We start from the raw sequence: 20,440 nt of genomic DNA on the forward strand, positions 1-20,440 counted from the left end.
GGCTTAGGATCTGCATAGGAAACACACACACAAGCACACACCTACCTTTGTTGCCTGCAGATGCCTCCTTGGCTGTCCCCAAACGGTATCAAACCAACACCCACGGGAAGCTGTAAGCATAGAGGACATGCCTGCACCCCATTGGACTTACCTGTGTGGGTTAAATCCGGGTTATTTGACAACCTATGGCGGTGATGGTTCTGCTCAGGCAGAGCAGTGCTGATGCTCCTCATAAAGCTGTCGCTGCTGTGAAGGTTCTAGGTGACATCACAAATCCCTTTGGTTACATACACAACAAAGCTGGGTTGTTGTTGTTTACACTCTGCAAGGCCTGTGGAAGTGAGTGACATCATAGCACTGTAGTTCTGAGGGTTCAAGATGGATGCAACAATCTCCTGTTGCTTCTATGAAGGCCGTAATAGACGACATCACCAAACAGCTCCATAGTCACATACACAGCAAAGGAGAGATGTTGTTTACACCTAGTGATGTCAGTGGTATTGAGTGACATCACAGCACAGTGCTAAGGCTCCTGGGCCTGGACACAGCAGCGGCTGCAATATCTCAACGGAGAATACGTTTATATCTATGTGTGTGTGTGCGCATATATATATATATATATATATATATATATATATATATTTCTCCGCCGAAATCACTTTTAAACCCATTTCCACCTTTTTTTCCCTTCTCTTCCTCTTACTTTTTTTTCACGTTTTTTTACGTTTTTCTCCTTTTCGCCTCTTTTCTGGGCGTATTATTCTTCTTTTTCTTCTTTTTTTTCGTCTAATGCATACCCCATCAGTGCAGCAATGCTTATTCAATACCGCCAGCAGATGGAGACACTGGGGGATAATTTTCTAAGGATTTATACTGATTTTTCCTGTCTGAATTTGTCGCACAGAAAGTTGCAGGCCAAATATGTGTGACATTTCTGCGACTTTAGCTTCTAGAGCATTTTTACAACATTATACATAGGTGCTGAATACATAAAAAGCGACTGTTCAGCGACAGACAAGTCGCATCGGCTGAAAGTAGGCCAGAATGTCAGTCCATGTTGGAGCAGGTTTAGATACAGTCTAAAGCATAGATCTCAAAGTCTGTGCACAGAATTTAGCAAGGGCCTCGCACCTTCTGATGCATCAGGTAGGTGCACAATAGCATAGCCTAACCCTCTGTACTTTGGTCTATATTGATGCGGGACATAGACAGCCAGCTGATGACCAATCCATTAGTGCAATGGATGGCTGGAAGCATTTGTCTTTGCCTTTGCAATACCACAGAAGCAATGCATGGTCAATGTACAGCAATGACACACCTGTGTGAACAGCCAGGAGACCCCCCCCCCCCCCCCCCATGTTATGTTACATAGTTACATAGTTAGTACGGTCGAAAAAAGACATATGTCCATCACGTTCAACCAGGGAATTAAGGGGTAGGGGTGTGGCGCGATATTGGGGAAGGGATGAGATTTTATATTTCTTCATAAGCATTAATCTTATTTTGTCAATTAGGAACATTCAGCACCCACCCGCTATCAAGGCAGCTGCCTATCATGTCATGCCCTACCTGCACAGGTGTGCTGGCTACTCAAATGATCCAATTAAGGAGGCCATTTAGTCAGCAGCAGCAGAAGTCCTGTGCCTGGACGCTCCAACAGGGGCCAGACACAAGCAGAAGCAGAAGCAGCAGAAGCAGCAGCAGCACCACCTTTTGTTTTTTGGCTGCAGCAGCAGCAAGGCCCACAGGGCTGGCTAGCTGGCTAGCCAGCAAGCAGGTAGCAATGAAAGTAGGAATCTTTCTTTTTAACCCTGTAAGGGGGTGGTGCACTGTACCCGAAGATACTGCCATATCGGGTCAATGCATAGGGCGACGGAAGCAAGCTTCGAAATCGGCCCCCGTTCTCAAAAATCCATTTAATATATGGTCCCCAGATAGGGGACGTATCAGATATTAAACTGATAAGAACAGATTTTTTTTTTTTTTTTTTTTTTTTTTTTTATCTAAAGCCGAGGAACGTGCTTTCGATTCACCCAAAGTGCAAGAAAAAGTGCAAACGTGTTACACTAAAAAAACGTGCACAAAGGATGCGGTCTATCGCAAGCCCTTCTCCGATAGGAGAGAGGCCCCCCAACAAACCTTACCCTTCGCCTCCGGACCAAAAGGTACCTGCGAGGTTCCAGGTTCGATGTCCCTTTTCGCTGAAGCTACTAGGGGACCACAAATGCTCCCGGCATCCCCCTTGGCGTTAGCCAAGGTATCTGCCCGCAGAGCCGATTACGGTAGGTACCCTGCGAAGCAGGAGTACCCGGGGTGTTTGCAGGGAGGTGCGGAACCTAATGGCCACACACACCTCCCCTAGACCGCCAGGAGGGACACCCAGAAGGGCTACCGCATCCTGACAAATCCTGTGAACACACAACACGCAAAAAGTGACACAGTGAGACAAAAAATAAATAAATAAGTGAATGTGTGCAGATATACTGCCCGGACATCCGGCCGGATCTATAAAAATTTCTCTGATCCTAGCCAGAAGGCCGGGAATCAAGAGGTGAGTGCCACAAGGTGAAGAGATTATGGTGCCCGTGCTTCAACTCAGTGAGCCTATTCTCCCAGTGAGTTTCGGCACCTCGGGGTCACCACTCCCCGAGGCACAAAAGTACCTCGGCTCTAGACCCTCTCAGCCTCATGGCGAGACCCGGAGGGAACAGGTCACATCGGGGCAGCCGTCGAGCTGATTCCTCAGAACCAGCCCCGGAAAGCCCTGGTACACCTGCATCCTCCATGCAGCACCCATCCCCACCAGCATGAAAACTGATAAGAACAGATACTACACTTGATCTTAGCCAAAAGGCCGAGAAGCGATAACCGTGAAAGGGGCGGGCCCAACAAGGTCCCCTTCATGGGCACTATCACTGCTTGCTGTCAGGGAGGCTGCCAGACAATTTTCCATGCACACTCTGGGCTGGGGGGCAGTCAACCACCAGTACACACAGCAGAACCTAAACCCATACCATTATTGCTAAGCAGCAAGACAGGGGCCCATTGCACTCCCACGGGGCCTTTTTAAATGCAATCCATAACCCGGATTTGCCAGGAACCCTTCTTACTCCTCCTACTTGCATGTGACACTGGGCTTAGGATCTGCATAGGAAACACACACACAAGCACACACCTACCTTTGTTGCCTGCAGATGCCTCCTTGGCTGTCCCCAAACGGTATCAAACCAACACCCACGGGAAGCTGTAAGCATAGAGGACATGCCTGCACCCCATTGGACTTACCTGTGTGGGTTAAATCCGGGTTATTTGACAACCTATGGCGGTGATGGTTCTGCTCAGGCAGAGCAGTGCTGATGCTCCTCATAAAGCTGTCGCTGCTGTGAAGGTTCTAGGTGACATCACAAATCCCTTTGGTTACATACACAACAAAGCTGGGTTGTTGTTGTTTACACTCTGCAAGGCCTGTGGAAGTGAGTGACATCATAGCACTGTAGTTCTGAGGGTTCAAGATGGATGCAACAATCTCCTGTTGCTTCTATGAAGGCCGTAATAGACGACATCACCAAACAGCTCCATAGTCACATACACAGCAAAGGAGAGATGTTGTTTACACCTAGTGATGTCAGTGGTATTGAGTGACATCACAGCACAGTGCTAAGGCTCCTGGGCCTGGACACAGCAGCGGCTGCAATATCTCAACGGAGAATACGTTTATATCTATGTGTGTGTGTGCGCATATATATATATATATATATATATATATATATATATATATTTCTCCGCCGAAATCACTTTTAAACCCATTTCCACCTTTTTTTCCCTTCTCTTCCTCTTACTTTTTTTTCACGTTTTTTTACGTTTTTCTCCTTTTCGCCTCTTTTCTGGGCGTATTATTCTTCTTTTTCTTCTTTTTTTTCGTCTAATGCATACCCCATCAGTGCAGCAATGCTTATTCAATACCGCCAGCAGATGGAGACACTGGGGGATAATTTTCTAAGGATTTATACTGATTTTTCCTGTCTGAATTTGTCGCACAGAAAGTTGCAGGCCAAATATGTGTGACATTTCTGCGACTTTAGCTTCTAGAGCATTTTTACAACATTATACATAGGTGCTGAATACATAAAAAGCGACTGTTCAGCGACAGACAAGTCGCATCGGCTGAAAGTAGGCCAGAATGTCAGTCCATGTTGGAGCAGGTTTAGATACAGTCTAAAGCATAGATCTCAAAGTCTGTGCACAGAATTTAGCAAGGGCCTCGCACCTTCTGATGCATCAGGTAGGTGCACAATAGCATAGCCTAACCCTCTGTACTTTGGTCTATATTGATGCGGGACATAGACAGCCAGCTGATGACCAATCCATTAGTGCAATGGATGGCTGGAAGCATTTGTCTTTGCCTTTGCAATACCACAGAAGCAATGCATGGTCAATGTACAGCAATGACACACCTGTGTGAACAGCCAGGAGACCCCCCCCCCCCCCCCATGTTATGTTACATAGTTACATAGTTAGTACGGTCGAAAAAAGACATATGTCCATCACGTTCAACCAGGGAATTAAGGGGTAGGGGTGTGGCGCGATATTGGGGAAGGGATGAGATTTTATATTTCTTCATAAGCATTAATCTTATTTTGTCAATTAGGAACATTCAGCACCCACCCGCTATCAAGGCAGCTGCCTATCATGTCATGCCCTACCTGCACAGGTGTGCTGGCTACTCAAATGATCCAATTAAGGAGGCCATTTAGTCAGCAGCAGCAGAAGTCCTGTGCCTGGACGCTCCAACAGGGGCCAGACACAAGCAGAAGCAGAAGCAGCAGAAGCAGCAGCAGCAGCAGCAGCACCACCTTTTGTTTTTTGGCTGCAGCAGCAGCAAGGCCCACAGGGCTGGCTAGCTGGCTAGCCAGCAAGCAGGTAGCAATGAAAGTAGGAATCTTTCTTTTTAACCCTGTAAGGGGGTGGTGCACTGTACCCGAAGATACTGCCATATCGGGTCAATGCATAGGGCGACGGAAGCAAGCTTCGAAATCGGCCCCCGTTCTCAAAAATCCATTTAATATATGGTCCCCAGATAGGGGACGTATCAGATATTAAACTGATAAGAACAGATACTACACTTGATCTTAGCCAAAAGGCCGAGAAGCGATAACCGTGAAAGGGGCGGGCCCAACAAGGTCCCCTTCATGGGCACTATCACTGCTTGCTGTCAGGGAGGCTGCCAGACAATTTTCCATGCACACTCTGGGCTGGGGGGCAGTCAACCACCAGTACACACAGCAGAACCTAAACCCATACCATTATTGCTAAGCAGCAAGACAGGGGCCCATTGCACTCCCACGGGGCCTTTTTAAATGCAATCCATAACCCGGATTTGCCAGGAACCCTTCTTACTCCTCCTACTTGCATGTGACACTGGGCTTAGGATCTGCATAGGAAACACACACACAAGCACACACCTACCTTTGTTGCCTGCAGATGCCTCCTTGGCTGTCCCCAAACGGTATCAAACCAACACCCACGGGAAGCTGTAAGCATAGAGGACATGCCTGCACCCCATTGGACTTACCTGTGTGGGTTAAATCCGGGTTATTTGACAACCTATGGCGGTGATGGTTCTGCTCAGGCAGAGCAGTGCTGATGCTCCTCATAAAGCTGTCGCTGCTGTGAAGGTTCTAGGTGACATCACAAATCCCTTTGGTTACATACACAACAAAGCTGGGTTGTTGTTGTTTACACTCTGCAAGGCCTGTGGAAGTGAGTGACATCATAGCACTGTAGTTCTGAGGGTTCAAGATGGATGCAACAATCTCCTGTTGCTTCTATGAAGGCCGTAATAGACGACATCACCAAACAGCTCCATAGTCACATACACAGCAAAGGAGAGATGTTGTTTACACCTAGTGATGTCAGTGGTATTGAGTGACATCACAGCACAGTGCTAAGGCTCCTGGGCCTGGACACAGCAGCGGCTGCAATATCTCAACGGAGAATACGTTTATATCTATGTGTGTGTGTGCGCATATATATATATATATATATATATATATATATATATATATATATATATATTTCTCCGCCGAAATCACTTTTAAACCCATTTCCACCTTTTTTTCCCTTCTCTTCCTCTTACTTTTTTTTCACGTTTTTTTACGTTTTTCTCCTTTTCGCCTCTTTTCTGGGCGTATTATTCTTCTTTTTCTTCTTTTTTTTCGTCTAATGCATACCCCATCAGTGCAGCAATGCTTATTCAATACCGCCAGCAGATGGAGACACTGGGGGATAATTTTCTAAGGATTTATACTGATTTTTCCTGTCTGAATTTGTCGCACAGAAAGTTGCAGGCCAAATATGTGTGACATTTCTGCGACTTTAGCTTCTAGAGCATTTTTACAACATTATACATAGGTGCTGAATACATAAAAAGCGACTGTTCAGCGACAGACAAGTCGCATCGGCTGAAAGTAGGCCAGAATGTCAGTCCATGTTGGAGCAGGTTTAGATACAGTCTAAAGCATAGATCTCAAAGTCTGTGCACAGAATTTAGCAAGGGCCTCGCACCTTCTGATGCATCAGGTAGGTGCACAATAGCATAGCCTAACCCTCTGTACTTTGGTCTATATTGATGCGGGACATAGACAGCCAGCTGATGACCAATCCATTAGTGCAATGGATGGCTGGAAGCATTTGTCTTTGCCTTTGCAATACCACAGAAGCAATGCATGGTCAATGTACAGCAATGACACACCTGTGTGAACAGCCAGGAGACCCCCCCCCCCCCCCCATGTTATGTTACATAGTTACATAGTTAGTACGGTCGAAAAAAGACATATGTCCATCACGTTCAACCAGGGAATTAAGGGGTAGGGGTGTGGCGCGATATTGGGGAAGGGATGAGATTTTATATTTCTTCATAAGCATTAATCTTATTTTGTCAATTAGGAACATTCAGCACCCACCCGCTATCAAGGCAGCTGCCTATCATGTCATGCCCTACCTGCACAGGTGTGCTGGCTACTCAAATGATCCAATTAAGGAGGCCATTTAGTCAGCAGCAGCAGAAGTCCTGTGCCTGGACGCTCCAACAGGGGCCAGACACAAGCAGAAGCAGAAGCAGCAGAAGCAGCAGCAGCACCACCTTTTGTTTTTTGGCTGCAGCAGCAGCAAGGCCCACAGGGCTGGCTAGCTGGCTAGCCAGCAAGCAGGTAGCAATGAAAGTAGGAATCTTTCTTTTTAACCCTGTAAGGGGGTGGTGCACTGTACCCGAAGATACTGCCATATCGGGTCAATGCATAGGGCGACGGAAGCAAGCTTCGAAATCGGCCCCCGTTCTCAAAAATCCATTTAATATATGGTCCCCAGATAGGGGACGTATCAGATATTAAACTGATAAGAACAGATAAGGTTTCAACAAAATTTTATTGAAAAAATAAGAAACCATACAGAATTTAAAATGCAAAATAATAAAAGGTTCACAAAAGTTTTAAAATACAAATAATAAAACCAGTAATAAAAGGAGAAAAAATAGAAATGGCAGGATAAAACATTATACAAATGTCATAAAAACTGATTATATTGTTATTTCGTTCCATAGAGGCAGACACCACATGGATGCTGCCTCGCTGGCCCCCAACTGTTTCTTGTCTCTTAGGTAATAGATGTACATCTCACTCAGGGCCAGCTTTATACAGTTTTTAACATCAATAAAATCATGTTTAAAAAGTAAGATGTTCCTAACTTTCCAGATGGCATTTTTAAAACAATTAATAATCATCCAGCAGATCATCTGCTGTTTAAAATTGGGGCAGTTAAAAAGACCGTAAAAGACACATTCGTGATTAAAATCTTTTAGGCCGCAGGCCCACTTCAAAAGTGGGCCTACCTTCCTCCAAAGCTCCCGTGCAAAAGGGCAGTTCCAAAATATGTGCAGCACCGTTTCGTCCACTCCGCAGCCATCTCTCGGGCACTTGGCTCTCGCCACCAGTCCTCGCCTGTGCTGGAACTCACGAGTAGGGAGGCACTGGTGGACGATTGCCCAGGCAAGATCCCTGTGTACATTCGCCAGAAACTTCCCGTACACGTTCCGCCATACCTTTTTGGATCTTGCCTGTGTGAAATTGGACACTGCCAGGGTAACCTCACTCCGCCTGAGGACCTTTGATACCTTTCTCTGGTCCCCCAGTATGTCAGGCTCCAAATCTTGGAGACCTAGGAGCCTGACTGTCTTTTCCAACACCACATAATGTTTTGGGGGACACAGAAGCACCGGAGCGTTCAGAGGGATGCGCAACCATCTTTTAAAAACCATGCCCGCAGCGTACCTTAAAAAGCAGCTAAAAATGCCATCGGATTTAATAATTTTAAAACAGAAACAGAAATACTTTATGTAAAAGAAAGTAAAAAGGTTAGGAACATCTTTCCCGCCATTATCTTTACTTTTGTACATAAAATCACGCTTTAATTTCTCCATTTTTGAACCCCATAAAAAAGTAAAAACAATTCTAGTTACTTTTTTAATGTATAAAATAGATGGAGGAAATACCATGGCAATGTATAGCATAATAGGGAGTAAAACCATCTTTATTATTAAAATCTTCCCCTCCATGGTAAGGTTTCTAAGATTCCACATTAAAATCTTCTTCTCCATCTTAGCTATAGCTGAATCCCAGTTAGGGCTCCCATCATTGACCTGGTTAAAAACAATACCTAAAACTTTAATTTGATCCTGTTGCATTGTGACTCCTGGGGTGATGGATGAATCCCAGGAGCCAATATAAAAACAGTCACATTTATCTGTGTTTAGCTTAAAACCAGAGACCTCGCAGAAATAGCTGGTGTTCCTCAATGCCCCCCTCATGGATGGAGAGTCCGGGCACAGTATGGTGACATCATCCATGTACCCCAACACCTTTAGATGGGTCCCTCCTCCACCAGGTATCTGTACGCCTCTTACTACCCGGTCTTTTCTGAGGAGGGCCATCAGTGGTTCGATTGCGCAAATAAAAAGGAGTGGGGACAGGGGGCAGCCCTGTTTGACACCTGATAAAAGAGGAACACCGCTGGTTAAAAAGCCATTAACAGAGACTTGACTAAAACAGGATCGGTATAAAAGCATGATTCGGCTTAAAATCGTTTCAGGCACTGCCATCTTTTTAAGAACTAAAAACAGGTATTCATGGGAGACCCTATCAAAGGCTTTTTCAAAGTCTAAGGATAAAATTGCTACAGTTTGATTTCTATCCTTAAAATACCATAAAACATCTCTTAAAATATTTAGGGATTCAGCTATAGACCTTCCAGGTACCCCACAAACCTGATTTGGGTGAATTAATTTATGAATAAAAGGTTTAAAACGGACAGCTAATAACTTGGCTAAAACTTTATAATCGACATTTAAAAGTGTGATGGGGCGCCAATTTTTTAGCATATCCTTTTCACCCTTTTTAAAAAGTAATGATACAATCCCCCTCCTCCAGGAAGGGGGAAGTTCATTAACAATAAAAGTTTCTTTATACAATAAAACCATATCATCCTTTAAAATATCCCAAAAAGCTAAATAAAATTCGATGGGTAAACCATCTTCCCCAGGGGCCTTCCCACTAGAAAAACTTTTAAAAACAAATAAAAGTTCATCTAAGTTAAGATCACGGGATAAAACCTCCTGGTCTAAAACATCTAGCTTAAAATCAAGGGAATTAAGAACATGTTCTAAAAAGGATGGATTAAGATCTTTCTTATTAAAAAGAAGCTGGTAGAAGTTAAAAACTGCATCTAACATGCCTTTTGGAGTGGATTCACCCTCAAGGTTTTGGATGATATCCCTCCTATTCATCACTTTTTTAAAAAAGAAACGGGAACATTTCTCGCCCTCCTCCAGGTGCTGCACATGTGAGTTAAAAATGATTTGTTTCCCTTTCTTTTCTATGGCATGTTTTATTTCAGTTTTAAGGTTTAAAATATCATTTTCTACATCCATACCAGCTTCTTTCAATTTAAAAAGTACATTTAAACGCATGTTAAGAACATAAAACCACTGTTTTTCCATTTTTGCCTTCTTCTTACCTGCTTTGATAAAAAAAAATCTGATTTTAGATTTGGTGCCCTCCCACCAGTGCAGCATAGGCTCGTGGGGTTTTCTTTGTGATTGCCAGCACTGGTAGGTCCGCACAAACTCCTCTTTTATCTCAGGGTCCTCTAGGAGTGTGGTGTTTAATCTCCAGAGGCCCCTTTTTGCTTTTTGCTCCCCCTCTAGCTCCAGGCCCACCAAGAGGAGCTTATGATCAGAGAAGATATTCTGCTCGAGCGTGCATTTCAGGGGTTTAAAAGCTCTAGAGGAAAAAATAAAATCGATTCTGGAGCTCACTCTTCCATTGGACCATGTGGCGCCCGGGTCCTCCGGCAAGAGATCCTTCCAGCAATCTTTCAAATTAAAATCATCAATAAAATTTTTAAGCAGGTAAGAAGTGCGGTCTTTACGATTAATATCCCCACCCTGCCGGTGTTCCCCATCACGTATGCAGTTAAAATCACCTCCCACTAGCAGGGGGGAAGACCCAACACAAAACAGTGGTAAAATTTCAAATAGTTCTGCCCGCTCCTGTTTATCAGGAGGGGCATACACATTTAAAACACGAATTAAAAGTCCATTAAAATATAGATGAATTAAAAGAGCTCTGCCAGGCACAATCTCAGTTACTGTATGAATAGAAAAGGACTGGCCTCGGCAGAGCAGCCCAACACCCACAGAACGACAGTCATTTGCACCGGACCATATGGATGGGCCCAGCTTCCAGTCTTCTTTTAAGTCTTTATAGTCCATTTTACTAGGGATTCCACATTCTTGTAGCAGGCAAAGGTCAAAGTCACATGTCTCTAGATAAGAAAATAAAGCAGCCCTGCGATCAGGGCTCTTTAAGGACCTCACATTGAGTGAGGCAATTTTTACAGGGATAGGCATAGTTTATGGAGAGTCCGTGCTTGGAGAATCAAAGTCAATAATAAGCTGCGTACCGTCATCCCCCGCCTGCGGGGTCATCAGCTCCTTGATGTTCTGAGGGTCGGAGCTTGAGATCGATGATGCCCCGACCCTGAGCTCGCTCTCGTCCGAACTACGGCACGCCGCTTTCCTTTGAATGTCTTCCTCTTCTTCTTCTCTTTGTCTTTTAAATGTCACACTGCTGTCCATATCCTCTGTGTTGCTCTCACTCGATGTAATCTCTGGCCCCCGGCTGATGGATCTGCGTCTTCTTTCATCATTTGACGACTGGAACTGCTGCACAGGGGCCTGTGAGGCCTCTTTTCCGGAACCTTTGCCGCTACCTTGGGAAGTTTTCATCGCTTGTTCCCCAGCAAGCGTTGCTGAGGACTGTTGCTCCAACTTCCCCATCGATCGACGATGGCCAGTTTTACCCACCGGGTCCACTGCTGGCGGGGCAGCAAACCCTGGTTTGGCGCCACTTGTCTTCTTGGCCCTGTCCTGTATAGGCGGAGTAACAGGACCGGGCTCAGACCTGGCCACCTGGCTCCCCTTCCGGCGGGCTTTCACCGGGGCCTCTTCGTCCGGAGCAGGGCGACCCTGGGCCAAGCCAGTACCTGGCTTATGCTGTAATTTTGGGTCCACCTTTGCCCCCACCGAGGCCCGTCGGCTGCCACCCGCCACAGGTGAGCCCCCTTCAGAAGTTTCGGCGGGCTCTTGAGCCAGGTAGGAAGTCGATCGACGTCTTTCAATTTCCCGGGCAGTAAACTCGATCACCCGCCCGGGCTTCGTGGAATCCCCATGGCCTCCCCCTAGCACTACCACCGGTGGGCCCCCCGATGGAGCACCAGAGGTCTTGGGCCTGGACCCATCAGTACCTGCCATCTGGGGTTTGGGCATCTTAAAAAAGGACGTCTTTTGTCCTGTCCCCTCTTTGGGTGGGCCCAGCCTTGACCCACCCATCGTAGTTTTTGCTTTATGGGGACAGGAATTAAAATCGTGATTTTCCTCTCCGCAGAGGTTGCACCTTATCGAATGGCTACATCTTGAGGCTATGTGACCTTCTTGGCCACACCTATTGCAGCGAATCACACGCTCCGCGCCGCAGGTCTCCTGGGTGTGGCCAAACCTCAAGCAATTTCGGCAATACATAGGCATTTGAGGATAGAACAGGAAGCCCCGAACTCTCCCGATGGCAAAATTTGGGGGCGGATGGCAAAGACCCCCAATACCACCGGGATCCTTACGGAGCTTGACCCAGAACTTCCTCTTGCCATTCCAGAACCGCACGGAGTTCAAGATTTTGTTTGCGAACCGCACCTCTTCGCAGTATCGCCGAAGAAAAGTGGCTATATCCTCCGTGGTCACATGAGGGCTGTGCATAGCCACCACCAACGGTATATGTTCCTCACCATAGAGGAACTGGAACGAAAGACCGTCGAGTCGATCGTCCCTCTGGTCCGCACCAGACAAGGTTGCATAGATGTTATCGCAACACGCCGTGGCCGTGAAGGTGACGGTATACAGGCCACGGCTTTCCTGGTCATTTAGACACAGGATGTCCTCCCTATTGAGGCGGAAGTAGTCAAGAAGAATCACCTCCGCAATGAAGCGGAGGTTCTTCAACTGACGATGGCTCTCCGACACCTCTATGCGGATGGTATTTCGCATCGACATTTCCCCAGAGGGGAAAGCCCAGGAGAACGGCATCTTCCACACCCAGGGACTAAGCCCCTTCCCCAATAGCAGCAAGGGCTCGGAATCCCGCTATAAAAGCGGAACCCTTACCCAAGGCAGAGGTCGGGGGTACCCTAGGTGCTTCCGAAGCTACAGGTAACGCTCAACGTACCGAAAATGCCTTCTGAGACACAAGGTCCCAGAGACAGGGGGATCGCAACCCGTTGTCTGTGGACTAAGCCCGCTCCCCAATAGCAGCAAGGGGGTGAAGTCGCTCCGTAAGGAGAGACAATCCCCCAAGGCCGAGAAGCGGGGTACCACAGACACCTTCCGACCAGACCAAATGCAGATACTACACTTGATCTTAGCCAAAAGGCCGAGAAGCGATAACCGTGAAAGGGGCGGGCCCAACAAGGTCCCCTTCATGGGCACTATCACTGCTTGCTGTCAGGGAGGCTGCCAGACAATTTTCCATGCACACTCTGGGCTGGGGGGCAGTCAACCACCAGTACACACAGCAGAACCTAAACCCATACCATTATTGCTAAGCAGCAAGACAGGGGCCCATTGCACTCCCACGGGGCCTTTTTAAATGCAATCCATAACCCGGATTTGCCAGGAACCCTTCTTACTCCTCCTACTTGCATGTGACACTGGGCTTAGGATCTGCATAGGAAACACACACACAAGCACACACCTACCTTTGTTGCCTGCAGATGCCTCCTTGGCTGTCCCCAAACGGTATCAAACCAACACCCACGGGAAGCTGTAAGCATAGAGGACATGCCTGCACCCCATTGGACTTACCTGTGTGGGTTAAATCCGGGTTATTTGACAACCTATGGCGGTGATGGTTCTGCTCAGGCAGAGCAGTGCTGATGCTCCTCATAAAGCTGTCGCTGCTGTGAAGGTTCTAGGTGACATCACAAATCCCTTTGGTTACATACACAACAAAGCTGGGTTGTTGTTGTTTACACTCTGCAAGGCCTGTGGAAGTGAGTGACATCATAGCACTGTAGTTCTGAGGGTTCAAGATGGATGCAACAATCTCCTGTTGCTTCTATGAAGGCCGTAATAGACGACATCACCAAACAGCTCCATAGTCACATACACAGCAAAGGAGAGATGTTGTTTACACCTAGTGATGTCAGTGGTATTGAGTGACATCACAGCACAGTGCTAAGGCTCCTGGGCCTGGACACAGCAGCGGCTGCAATATCTCAACGGAGAATACGTTTATATCTATGTGTGTGTGTGCGCATATATATATATATATATATATATATATATATATATATATATATTTCTCCGCCGAAATCACTTTTAAACCCATTTCCACCTTTTTTTCCCTTCTCTTCCTCTTACTTTTTTTTCACGTTTTTTTACGTTTTTCTCCTTTTCGCCTCTTTTCTGGGCGTATTATTCTTCTTTTTCTTCTTTTTTTTCGTCTAATGCATACCCCATCAGTGCAGCAATGCTTATTCAATACCGCCAGCAGATGGAGACACTGGGGGATAATTTTCTAAGGATTTATACTGATTTTTCCTGTCTGAATTTGTCGCACAGAAAGTTGCAGGCCAAATATGTGTGACATTTCTGCGACTTTAGCTTCTAGAGCATTTTTACAACATTATACATAGGTGCTGAATACATAAAAAGCGACTGTTCAGCGACAGACAAGTCGCATCGGCTGAAAGTAGGCCAGAATGTCAGTCCATGTTGGAGCAGGTTTAGATACAGTCTAAAGCATAGATCTCAAAGTCTGTGCACAGAATTTAGCAAGGGTCTCGCACCTTCTGATGCATCAGGTAGGTGCACAATAGCATAGCCTAACCCTCTGTACTTTGGTCTATATTGATGCGGGACATAGACAGCCAGCTGATGACCAATCCATTAGTGCAATGGATGGCTGGAAGCATTTGTCTTTGCCTTTGCAATACCACAGAAGCAATGCATGGTCAATGTACAGCAATGACACACCTGTGTGAACAGCCAGGAGACACCCCCCCCCCCCCCCCATGTTATGTTACATAGTTACATAGTTAGTACGGTCGAAAAAAGACATATGTCCATCACGTTCAACCAGGGAATTAAGGGGTAGGGGTGTGGCGCGATATTGGGGAAGGGATGAGATTTTATATTTCTTCATAAGCATTAATCTTATTTTGTCAATTAGGAACATTCAGCACCCACCCGCTATCAAGGCAGCTGCCTATCATGTCATGCCCTACCTGCACAGGTGTGCTGGCTACTCAAATGATCCAATTAAGGAGGCCATTTAGTCAGCAGCAGCAGAAGTCCTGTGCCTGGACGCTCCAACAGGGGCCAGACACAAGCAGAAGCAGAAGCAGCAGAAGCAGCAGCAGCACCACCTTTTGTTTTTTGGCTGCAGCAGCAGCAAGGCCCACAGGGCTGGCTAGCTGGCTAGCCAGCAAGCAGGTAGCAATGAAAGTAGGAATCTTTCTTTTTAACCCTGTAAGGGGGTGGTGCACTGTACCCGAAGATACTGCCATATCGGGTCAATGCATAGGGCGACGGAAGCAAGCTTCGAAATCGGCCCCCGTTCTCAAAAATCCATTTAATATATGGTCCCCAGATAGGGGACGTATCAGATATTAAACTGATAAGAACAGATACTACACTTGATCTTAGCCAAAAGGCCGAGAAGCGATAACCGTGAAAGGGGCGGGCCCAACAAGGTCCCCTTCATGGGCACTATCACTGCTTGCTGTCAGGGAGGCTGCCAGACAATTTTCCATGCACACTCTGGGCTGGGGGGCAGTCAACCACCAGTACACACAGCAGAACCTAAACCCATACCATTATTGCTAAGCAGCAAGACAGGGGCCCATTGCACTCCCACGGGGCCTTTTTAAATGCAATCCATAACCCGGATTTGCCAGGAACCCTTCTTACTCCTCCTACTTGCATGTGACACTGGGCTTAGGATCTGCATAGGAAACACACACACAAGCACACACCTACCTTTGTTGCCTGCAGATGCCTCCTTGGCTGTCCCCAAACGGTATCAAACCAACACCCACGGGAAGCTGTAAGCATAGAGGACATGCCTGCACCCCATTGGACTTACCTGTGTGGGTTAAATCCGGGTTATTTGACAACCTATGGCGGTGATGGTTCTGCTCAGGCAGAGCAGTGCTGATGCTCCTCATAAAGCTGTCGCTGCTGTGAAGGTTCTAGGTGACATCACAAATCCCTTTGGTTACATACACAACAAAGCTGGGTTGTTGTTGTTTACACTCTGCAAGGCCTGTGGAAGTGAGTGACATCATAGCACTGTAGTTCTGAGGGTTCAAGATGGATGCAACAATCTCCTGTTGCTTCTATGAAGGCCGTAATAGACGACATCACCAAACAGCTCCATAGTCACATACACAGCAAAGGAGAGATGTTGTTTACACCTAGTGATGTCAGTGGTATTGAGTGACATCACAGCACAGTGCTAAGGCTCCTGGGCCTGGACACAGCAGCGGCTGCAATATCTCAACGGAGAATACGTTTATATCTATGTGTGTGTGTGCGCATATATATATATATATATATATATATATATATATATATTTCTCCGCCGAAATCACTTTTAAACCCATTTCCACCTTTTTTTCCCTTCTCTTCCTCTTACTTTTTTTTCACGTTTTTTTACGTTTTTCTCCTTTTCGCCTCTTTTCTGGGCGTATTATTCTTCTTTTTCTTCTTTTTTTTCGTCTAATGCATACCCCATCAGTGCAGCAATGCTTATTCAATACCGCCAGCAGATGGAGACACTGGGGGATAATTTTCTAAGGATTTATACTGATTTTTCCTGTCTGAATTTGTCGCACAGAAAGTTGCAGGCCAAATATGTGTGACATTTCTGCGACTTTAGCTTCTAGAGCATTTTTACAACATTATACATAGGTGCTGAATACATAAAAAGCGACTGTTCAGCGACAGACAAGTCGCATCGGCTGAAAGTAGGCCAGAATGTCAGTCCATGTTGGAGCAGGTTTAGATACAGTCTAAAGCATAGATCTCAAAGTCTGTGCACAGAATTTAGCAAGGGCCTCGCACCTTCTGATGCATCAGGTAGGTGCACAATAGCATAGCCTAACCCTCTGTACTTTGGTCTATATTGATGCGGGACATAGACAGCCAGCTGATGACCAATCCATTAGTGCAATGGATGGCTGGAAGCATTTGTCTTTGCCTTTGCAATACCACAGAAGCAATGCATGGTCAATGTACAGCAATGACACACCTGTGTGAACAGCCAGGAGACCCCCCCCCCCCCATGTTATGTTACATAGTTACATAGTTAGTACGGTCGAAAAAAGACATATGTCCATCACGTTCAACCAGGGAATTAAGGGGTAGGGGTGTGGCGCGATATTGGGGAAGGGATGAGATTTTATATTTCTTCATAAGCATTAATCTTATTTTGTCAATTAGGAACATTCAGCACCCACCCGCTATCAAGGCAGCTGCCTATCATGTCATGCCCTACCTGCACAGGTGTGCTGGCTACTCAAATGATCCAATTAAGGAGGCCATTTAGTCAGCAGCAGCAGAAGTCCTGTGCCTGGACGCTCCAACAGGGGCCAGACACAAGCAGAAGCAGAAGCAGCAGAAGCAGCAGCAGCACCACCTTTTGTTTTTTGGCTGCAGCAGCAGCAAGGCCCACAGGGCTGGCTAGCTGGCTAGCCAGCAAGCAGGTAGCAATGAAAGTAGGAATCTTTCTTTTTAACCCTGTAAGGGGGTGGTGCACTGTACCCGAAGATACTGCCATATCGGGTCAATGCATAGGGCGACGGAAGCAAGCTTCGAAATCGGCCCCCGTTCTCAAAAATCCATTTAATATATGGTCCCCAGATAGGGGACGTATCAGATATTAAACTGATAAGAACAGATTTTTTTTTTTTATCTAAAGCCGAGGAACGTGCTTTCGATTCACCCAAAGTGCAAGAAAAAGTGCAAACGTGTTACACTAAAAAAACGTGCACAAAGGATGCGGTCTATCGCAAGCCCTTCTCCGATAGGAGAGAGGCCCCCCAACAAACCTTACCCTTCGCCTCCGGACCAAAAGGTACCTGCGAGGTTCCAGGTTCGATGTCCCTTTTCGCCGAAGCTACTAGGGGACCACAAATGCTCCCGGCATCCCCCTTGGCGTTAGCCAAGGTATCTGCCCGCAGAGCCGATTATGGTAGGTACCCTGCCAAAACAGGAGTACCCGGGGTGTTTGCAGGGAGGTGCGGAACCTAATGGCCACACACACCTCCCCTAGACCGCCAGGAGGGACACCCAGAAGGGCTACCGCATCCTGACAAATCCTGTGAACACACAACACGCAAAAAGTGACACAGTGAGACAAAAAAGAAATAAATAAGTGAATGTGTGCAGATATACTGCCCGGACATCCGGCCGGATCTATAAAAATTTCTCTGATCCTAGCCAGAAGGCCGGGAATCAAGAGGTGAGTGCCACAAGGTGAAGAGATTATGGTGCCCGTGCTTCAACTCAGTGAGTCTATTCTCCCATTGAGTTTCGGCACCTCGGGGTTACCACTCCCCGAGGCACAAAAGTACCTCGGCTCTAGACCCTCTCAGCCTCATGGCGAGACCCGGAGGGAACAGGTCACATCGGGGCAGCCGTCGAGCTGATTCCTCAGAACCAGCCCCGGAAAGCCCTGGTACACCTGCATCCTCCATGCAGCACCCATCCCCACCAGCATGAAAACTGATAAGAACAGATTTTTTACTTTTAGATATAATATTCTTAGACTAAAAGACCTTACGCAGTCCAGATTATACTTAGTCTGCTAAAAGCATATTCCACAGATGTAGATTCCAAAGACTTTTAGCCACTTTGTGACCTAATCTTTTTTTATCCAATAAATAGAAAACATACATCTCACTAAGAGCTAGGCGAACACAATCTTTAGAGGTAATAGTGTCTCTTTTAAAAAGAAGAATATTCCTCGTCTTCCATAGTGCAATTTTAATACAATTTATACTAATCCACAAAACCCGAGACTTTTCCACAGATAAAACATTATAAAATCCATATAAAATAACTTCATGATTTAAAAAATTAAGATCAGAAATGAATTTTAGTAAGGGTCCTATCAAATGCCATATCTCTTGGGCGTAAAAACAGTTCCAAAAAAGGTGTAAAACTGTTTCCTCACTAGGACACCCCATTCTCGGGCACTTTGCACTACGACACAATCCTCTTCTGTGTTGGAATTCTCTGGTAGGCAAACATTGATGTGCTATCTGCCAGGCCAGATCTTTTAAGTCATTAGATAAGAATCCCATATTCACCATCCTCCAAACTCTTAGAGATTTCTCAGTGGAATAATTAGATATTAAGCAAATCTGTTCTATCTTCCTGATTTCAGGAACTAATTTTCGTGCATTACTACAAATTTCTTGACTAAAATTAGCAATGCCATAAATACGAATAATCTTTTCTAAAACCACATAGTGCGCTGGGGGAATAAATAAGATTGGGGACGTTAAAGGTAAGGTTATCCACTTTCTTTTTCTAAAAATGTGACCTGCAGCATATTTTAAAAAATAAGACCAATAACAGTTTCTTTGCAAGCCATTAAAACACATAGAAAAAAAGTGAATATATAAAAACCTTTTTAAATCAGGCACATCCTTACCCCCCAATTTCTTTGTCTTCATCATTACATCTCTCCTGAGTTTATCCATTTTAGACCCCCATAAAAAATGAAAGCAAATCTTGTTTAAAAACTTTAAGGTGCGTTCACTCGGTGGGAAAACCAAGCTTAAATATAGCATGATAGGTAGCAACAAAGCTTTCATTATCAGTACTTTTCCTTCTATTGTTAATTTCCTCATTTTCCAAAAACTTATTTTCTTTTGCACTTTCTCTTTGACGATGGACCAGCTTTCCTCTCCATTATTTTCATTGTCAAAGATGACACCCAAGATTTTGATTTTATCATATTGCACATTCACCTCCGTATTGCCCCAATTCCCTATTGCAAAGCAATCACATTTATTTTTATTTAATTTGAAGCCAGAGCCCTCACAAAAAAATTCTGTCTGTCTGATAGCACGTTTCAGGGATGGTTCATCTGGACATAGAATATTAACATCATCCATGTATGCTATCGTCTTTACGCTCTGTCCTCCACTTCCAGGGATTGGCACTCCTCTAATGAGCTTATCTTTTCTCAAAACATTCAACAGAGGTTCTATTGCACATATGAAAAGAATGGGTGATAGGGGGCACCCCTGTTTCACCCCAGACTGTAAACATACCTCTTGGGATAAAAAACCGTTAATTAAAATACGACTAAAACAGTTTTTATATAAAAGTGCAATTTTTCCAACAATAAAATCAGGAAAATTCATTTTCTTTAAAACCAACCATAAAAAATCATGAGAAACACGGTCATAAGCCTTTTGAAAATCCAAGGATAAAATTGCCAATTTCTGATCACATTGTTTCTGATACCATAAAACATCTTTTACAAGGTTTAGATGATCACTTATTTTCCTTCCAGGTACTCCGCATACTTGGTCACTGTGTATAACCTTAGAAATTACCTGCTTGAGCCTATTTGCTAAAATTTTTGCTAAAACCTTATAGTCTGTATTTAGCAGGGTAATAGGCCTCCAATTTTCTAATTTAGAGATGTCTCCTTTTTTAAAAATCAGAGTAACAACACCATCTCTCCAGGACGCAGGTAAAATCTCAGATTTAAAAGCACAGTTAAAAATACCTAAAAGATCATCTTTTAAAATGGACCAA

The 20,440-nt window shown here is 45.4% G+C and overlaps 5 non-coding genes and 2 pseudogenes across 5 annotated transcripts; all 7 read right to left on the reverse strand.

The window, feature by feature from the left end:
• Positions 1 to 1,819: 1,819 nt before the first annotated feature.
• LOC130333414 (U2 spliceosomal RNA) lies at positions 1,820 to 2,014 on the reverse strand. Its single transcript, XR_008875606.1, has one exon. It is a non-coding gene; the product is annotated as a U2 spliceosomal RNA (small nuclear RNA).
• Positions 2,015 to 2,706: 692 nt separating this feature from the next.
• LOC130333419 (U2 spliceosomal RNA) lies at positions 2,707 to 2,866 on the reverse strand (annotated as a pseudogene).
• A 2,096-nt stretch (positions 2,867 to 4,962) lies between these two features.
• On the reverse strand, positions 4,963 to 5,153 carry LOC130333465 (U2 spliceosomal RNA). The gene has a single exon (XR_008875643.1). It is a non-coding gene; the product is annotated as a U2 spliceosomal RNA (small nuclear RNA).
• A 2,097-nt stretch (positions 5,154 to 7,250) lies between these two features.
• On the reverse strand, positions 7,251 to 7,436 carry LOC130333394 (U2 spliceosomal RNA). The gene has a single exon (XR_008875598.1). It is a non-coding gene; the product is annotated as a U2 spliceosomal RNA (small nuclear RNA).
• Positions 7,437 to 12,894: 5,458 nt separating this feature from the next.
• Positions 12,895 to 13,043, reverse strand: LOC130333425 (U2 spliceosomal RNA; annotated as a pseudogene).
• A 2,093-nt stretch (positions 13,044 to 15,136) lies between these two features.
• Positions 15,137 to 15,327, reverse strand: LOC130333466 (U2 spliceosomal RNA). The gene has a single exon (XR_008875644.1). It is a non-coding gene; the product is annotated as a U2 spliceosomal RNA (small nuclear RNA).
• A 2,082-nt stretch (positions 15,328 to 17,409) lies between these two features.
• Positions 17,410 to 17,594, reverse strand: LOC130333408 (U2 spliceosomal RNA). The gene has a single exon (XR_008875601.1). It is a non-coding gene; the product is annotated as a U2 spliceosomal RNA (small nuclear RNA).
• Positions 17,595 to 20,440: the final 2,846 nt, after the last annotated feature.

Source organism: Hyla sarda, unplaced genomic scaffold, assembly GCF_029499605.1.
Source record: "Hyla sarda isolate aHylSar1 unplaced genomic scaffold, aHylSar1.hap1 scaffold_408, whole genome shotgun sequence".
NCBI lineage: Eukaryota > Metazoa > Chordata > Amphibia > Anura > Hylidae > Hyla > Hyla sarda.